The sequence below is a fragment of the Octopus bimaculoides genome, chromosome 20 (assembly GCF_001194135.2).
Source record: "Octopus bimaculoides isolate UCB-OBI-ISO-001 chromosome 20, ASM119413v2, whole genome shotgun sequence".
NCBI classification, from domain to species: Eukaryota; Metazoa; Mollusca; class Cephalopoda; order Octopoda; family Octopodidae; genus Octopus; species Octopus bimaculoides.
The window spans coordinates 9,615,641-9,622,731 of record NC_069000.1 but is presented as its reverse complement, the minus strand read 5'-3'; the positions used below and the strand labels follow the sequence as shown (position 1 = coordinate 9,622,731).

Here is a 7,091-nt window from a genome sequence, read left to right as displayed (position 1 = left end):
ATATATATATATATATATATATATATATATAATTCAAAGCTGAGGAAGAAGGAGGAAAAACAGGTTACAGAAAACTTGGTATGAAAGTTAGGCAACATGAAACTGTTAGAGTTTAGAAAACAAAATTAAATATCTAGCTGGATAAAACAGCTTGGATAGTCATAGTCATGAAAACGACACTACCGATGAAAATGATGAACCTCATCCCTACTCTTAGTGATTAGAGATTACTACTAGGTAAATATAAGCAGGAGAAAAAGAGATCTCATCATAACACAATGTAATTTAGAAAGGAAAGAGAGTTCATATAAAGGTTGAATATCAGTAACAATGATGAAAATAATCATCTCAGAAGTAATAATTGTAATAACATGTCAGCTTCAACTCTTTTGAGACTATATTTATATGGAGTAGGCATGCCGTATTCTAAAATCAAAGCCCGTTCACATTAAAAGAGTAAAGACAGGGGCAAAATGGCAGAGGTGTTTCAAAATGTTTTGTGATATTTGTTCCTGCTTCTTACAATCTGAGCAAAATGTTTTGTGATATTTGTTCCTGCTTCTTACAATCTGAGTTCAAATCCTACTAGGCCCTTCCCAGGTTCATAAATAATATATGAGTATAAGGTGGTGGACTAGCAAAATCAGATGACTACTGCTGTTAAGTCACACTGTGAGTTAGTTACTTGGGTAGCATACTTAATCCATCATCTGGTTTAAAACAACCACCTGGCCCCTAGGTGCCTTTAGTGGAGACCACTTTGTTGCAAACACTCAGGCCAGATTTCTAGTCTGAAGATACCTTTTTTCCTTCATTCCACCAGTCTGTGATTCAATGTAAAGGAGGACAGAGATGCTCAACACAAAACTCAGAGTTTCGAAAGTAGTAATTGCTGTGAAATTACTGTGAACTTCAATATTCTTATGCAAAAAAATATAACGGGTACAATAAGCAAATGAAATTCTTTACAAGAACTACTTGGAACAATTAAGAAAATTAAATGGCAAGATAGGATATTAGATAAGATAATTCAATAAAGGTTCAATATATTAAGTTTGCATACCCAACTACAAAATACCTGATTTACATGGTCTGAAGATGTCTTTAAAATGAAAGCTGGTTGTGAATATAATTACCATAGGTAGGTAGGAAGGTAGGTAAGTAGGTAGATAGGTATGTAGGTAGATAGGTATGTAGGTATGTAGGTAGACAGGTGGGTGGATGGACGGATGGATGAATGGATGGATGGATACATGCATGCATACATACATACATACATACATGAGTATTATTTATAATTCATAATATATATGTGTGTGTGCATTTGTGTACAGAGAGAGAAAGATGCAAAATTTACTTTAAATTTAAATTTATTTCCTGAGGTGAGGAAGTTTACAGTGCAAAACAGTGACCCAGAATGTAACAAGACTGGCCTTTTCAAATAAAAAGTACAACTCAGTTTTACCAGCTGAGTGCAGAGGAGCAATGAGAAATAAATTGTCTTGGCTCAAGGATGCAATGCACCACTTGAAATCAAATTTACTACCTTACAATAGTGAGCCAAATGCCCTAAGCACTTAGCCATCTGCCTTCACTACTTTTGTTCAAATACACGCTGCAGGTCTCTCTGAGATATTTCTCTGAGCTCATTTTCATTTCATGTATGCAAATTGCATAGACCATAAATGTATTCTGCTATTTTTTGGATTCATCTCAGTGTTTTATCCAACTGGTGTACAGATGACACCTACTGACACAGAAATACATGTGTAAAGCTGTCCTCTTCACTTCAAACACTCAGCCTGTCCTTTTCCTTAACGGTATGTCAATTTCAGAAAATTCTTGATTTTTTAGATTATCTCCCTTCCTCATTTGGAGTTGGTACCAAGTGCCACCATGTGATGAGTCTGATCTCACTGGAAGCAGAAATAATTTTAGTATATGAAGTATTTATCTTGTATGCTACTTAATATATACAAGTCAGGGACTATTCTGAGTTATTTGTCTTAGCTCACATTTGTTTCGTTTATACGTATGTATGGGTACACACACACACAGGGGCAGGTATGGCTGTGTCTTAAGAAGTTTGCTTCTGAACCACATGTGTGGTACCTTGGGCAATTGTCTACCACAATAAACACAGAGCAACCAAAGTCTTGTAAGTGGATTTGCTAGACAGAAACTGAAAGATGCCTGTCGTGAGTGTGTATGTGTGCGTATGTATGTATATATATATATATGCACTTGGCATGATTTTGTTACCCTGAACAACATTGAATCTCTGATCAAAAAAAAGAAGGTTTATGCAATGTACTCTCTTTCAAAAAAAAAAAAACTGACATCATTAGTCATGTGTCATTAGTCATTAATCATTAGTCATGCATCAGAGATAATCTTAGGTCAATGGAAACTAAATTATAAAAGCAATTCCTTCGAAGGCACATTGATAGCAGTGAACAGAAGCATGTCTTTGGAAGAATTCCAAAAGGAGTTTATTGTGAGTGATACCATATGCGTAATTGCCAATGCAAGGAATCAAGTAATTAAGAATTCCCTTGTGCCTACCTAGCACATCCTCTGGCTTGCAACTCTTCACTGATAATGATGGACAAAGTTCAAAGGATTCCAAGTATCACTTAAGTAAAAAAAACAAAAAAATGTCAAACTTTACATACATAAGAAAAATATACTGTCAAAATTTGGCAGTAAGATGAACAAACCAGGTATTGAAAAGAAATTTTTGATCAATAATAATGCCCCAGTTGGTGAAATAACTGACATGGGTCTCAATCAAGGTTATATTAATGAGGACAATGATAAATTCAACATGATTACACAATGGAAAAGATTCTCTTAGATAACATATAACTCAACAAATCATATTGGGCTAAGCAGGTATGGAAAAGTAGATTTTAAAATTATATGTATATATATATATATATATATATATATATATATATATATATATATACACATACATACATACATAAATGTATATGTACATACATACATTTTTTAATTAATAATCAGAAGTTACAGAGTGACTCGAGGGATGAGAGTCTCATGTGTTAGTGTTTATCAAATCAGTTTAATAAGTGTCAATGCATGATACCCTCAGCCTTTGAGTCATTCTGTAGTTACTGCCAATTATTAATAAAAAAATATATATATACTCATGTTTTGAGTGTTCTATTTTCATGTTTGCATCACCAAACCTATAAATATACATACATACATATCATACATATATGGCCTAGTGGTGAGGGTGTCACACTCGTGATTACAAGGCTGTGGTTTTGCTTCCCAGATTGGGTGGTGTGTTCTAGAGCAAAACACTTCATTTTGTGTTGCTCTAGGATTGCTTCGCCATGTGGTACACCATGCACCTGTACAGATAATGTCAATTTGATGGAGGGAGTGAGCGCAAACATTTGATCACTATAAACAAATCATTTGTGCTGGTTGTTCGGCAAGAAGTTGTGGAACCATCATCTGTCATTTACAATATATATATATATTACAATATATATATATATTACAATATATATATATATTACAATATATATGTGAGGAGTTTTCAAGACATTTGTAATGAAATGAAATAGTCTTACAGCTGTTTCTGGGATATTATGGATATCCCTTCATCAGAGACGGTGTGAGAAAATATTTGGGTTCGAATTATTATGGAAAAGGAGGAGATAGGGAATATAGAGGGAAATAAGAGAATGAAAGTAGAAATAAGACATATAAAGATATTGTAGGGTCTTCTAGATACCAATACCTTTCGTATATATATATATATATATATATATATATATATATATATAAATACACATACATACATACATGATGTATATAAGTTTATATATATTTCCTCATACCTTGATGTTGACTGGTTTGAGATTCCTACTCACAGGTCACTGATAACATATGTGTTGAACACAGTATGCAAATTAATGACTTCAGTTCTCCAAAACTACTGGATTTGTTGTGTACATAAACAGGCTGGTGGCTTATTTCTCTGTGATTGGTCAAATGATGTAGACATCTCTGATTACAAATCAATAAGGTTTGGAAATTGATTAAGGTTATTCATCATTTTTTTTCAATCTACTGAGAAATAGTTCAATTTACCATATTTCTATGTCCACTACATAGGTTTATATATAGGGTGACCCCCTTCGGTCATGGCTGACCATGGGATTGCACCTAGAAAGTTACCCTCTCAGGCACAAGTCCAGGCAAGGTTGTTTATGGAAGACCAGCAGTCGTCCATGCATACCGGCCTCCCCTCTCCACGCCACCAGTGTTATCCAAGGCAAAGGCAAAGGCCGATACAGCTTGGTACCAGTGACGTAGCAACTCATTTCTACAGCTGAGTGAACTGGAGCAATGTGAAATAAAGTGTCTTGTTCAAGAACACAACACGCAGCCCAGTCCAGGATTCGAACTTACAACCTCACGATCATAAACTCGACACTCTAACCACTGAGCCATGCGCCTACTATATATATAAGCCATGCGGTTCATATATATATATATATATATATATCGTCCTATACAAATAAGGAGAAATGACAATGTTCAAATACAGATACATGCATTGACACACACATCTACATACTTATGTACATATATATATATATATATTTATATATATATATGACTGGTTTCCATACAACTTCCGTCATCCAATTCCACTCACAAGGCATCGGTTGCTTTAAAGATAGTAGAAAATATTTGCTCAAGATACCACACATTTAGACTGAATCAGACTTGTGAAGCAGACTTCATAACCATACCTTAGGCAAGTTTCTTTTACTATGGCCCAGAGCCTTGGGAGAGGATTTGGCAGTCAGAAACTGAGAGAGACCTACTGCGTATATGCATATGTGCACACACACACACACACATATATATATAGTTGTAATAATGAGTCAAACTAAATCGTGATCTTTGGAAATCATTTAATATGTACATTACAGGTTTGCGTAATATATAATTGGAAATGTATCCTTTACATAAACCTTTCTCAGTTAAAACATTTCAAAAATACTTTTGAAATATATTAAATGATTTTAAAATATCGCTGTTTGGCTTGAGTTCATTATTACAGCTAATACAACTTGATGTGAGTACAAACTAGTCGGTCTTGACTCAACCTTTGTGGATACACAAACAACGATTTGGAGTCGTATGCGATATTTGACTCTAGCCGAAAATTCTGGTATCATGAATCACTTCTTAGTCTATCATCATAGCTCTGTTAGGGGCTTGCGAAACTTGAAGTAGCACAGAATCCGAATCAAACAGTCTTGAATAATATATATATATATATGTATATATATATATATATATATATATATATATATATATATATATATATATATATATATATACAAACAAACATACACACATATATATATATAAAGAGAGAGGCGATGGGCAGGACAGGTGTGACTGTGTCATTACAAAATGTGCTTCCCAACCACATGATTTCTGATTCGTTCCATCACATGGTGTCTTGGGCAAATGTCTTTTACTGTAGCCATGGGCTGACCAAAACCTTGTGAGTGGACTTAATAGATAGAGATTGAAACCACACAGCCATGCGTGTGTGTATGCGCGCGCATGTGTGTGTGTGTGTGTGTGTGTGCATTTTCCTTATAAATTAGCTTGGTATTAAGCTTTAAAAAGATATATGACTAACAATATTTTTAATCTTAACCAAATCAGTAGCCTTTGATTAAACTGGGCAAATGAAATTTCCTCACCTTATAAATTCACCCAGGTGTATAAGCGTTTTAAAAGTGACTAACAGAGTTGCATACTTCGTATTCATCTCTTCCTTTCTGTTCTTCACCTCCTTTTCATCTTTTTATATTAATCAGGATTAAGTAACTGGAGGGACTTACGTTATCAATCGCTGAATTTGTGGAGATTTCATTACATTCTCACAGATATATTATTTTTTTCAAGCCCCTAGGCAATACACGTTGTAATATTTATCTCATTTATCCTAACTAAAGGGAAGGACAAAAATGCATCACTCTTACTTAACAGCTGAGTAATAAGTGTAAAAATACCATGCTCCAGCAATGCATCCAGACATGAATTTGCAGAACTATCCAACCCATGTTAATATATATATATAAATTAAATAAATAGACGTTAAAAAGTGATAAAATGTTAAAAAAAATTTTTTAATCCAATTTATACTTTGTCTCAAGGTTTTTGAAAATAACATTTAAGAAAATAAATTTTATAAGTGTCCTAGTTAAGATGCTGGCAATTACTTGTCAGAAGGCATTTTATATAAAGGGATACCGTGATAAAAAAAGGTGGGGGGGCAACAAGTATGTTAGAAATATAATAAATATGACATGTGAGTTAAATCTAGATAAATAATACGCAAAAGCAGGCACTAGATGGATGACAAAATTTGAGACTGAACTCGGCCGTTTTCGGTTTAAAAGACAGCTGTTCTACTACCCAGACTGATTTGACATTATCTGTGGTGCTAGTATTGTCAATTCCTTGAAACGTCTCTCGGTACACGCATACCCATACATAACAAAAACCTTCATCATTCACAATAATCATAGGTATCTTGAACATGAGTGTATGTGCGAGTATATATATATGTATATATATTGTAGATCCCACCCATCATTTACTACACACCTGACACCACCTGTGTAGCACCTGACAACACCCCTCCCAGCAAGAATCGAAACGGCGAGCTCATAACAGTGTATCTGACATTTTACATGTGAACTCGAGTCCCGTGTCTATAAATATCACATATGGAAAGGAAGTAGATTTGATATGTGTGTGTTGGTATAGATATGGTTGTGTGCAAGTGATTTGTGTGTGTGTGTGTGTGTGTGTGTGTGTGTGTGTGCATGCGTCTGTGTATATATATATGAAATGGAAATAGTCTAGAGCTGCAGCCAATACTGAATAAATAGGAAACTCCACTAGTGGATAGCTCAACTTGTCAGTAATAAACATCTATACAACTGCATCATCACTATCATCATATAACTATTTCGATCAAAGATTTCTTTTCTTTTTTTTTTTCTTTTATT

The 7,091-nt window shown here is 34.3% G+C and overlaps 1 protein-coding gene across 5 annotated transcripts in view; it reads right to left on the bottom strand.

The window, feature by feature from the left end:
• The window catches only part of LOC106874755 (palmitoyltransferase ZDHHC11), a 77,395-nt gene that overhangs the window by 44,708 nt on the left and 25,596 nt on the right, over window positions 1–7,091 (bottom strand). The window contains exon 1 of one of the 5 annotated variants that reach the window (XM_052974953.1): window positions 2,566–2,689. The exons of the other annotated variants lie outside the window; for them this stretch is intronic. The gene's annotated coding sequence lies outside the window, so the exon portion shown is untranslated. Of the gene's footprint in view, window positions 1–2,565; window positions 2,690–7,091 lie in introns of those variants that run through there. 5 annotated transcript variants of the gene reach the window in all.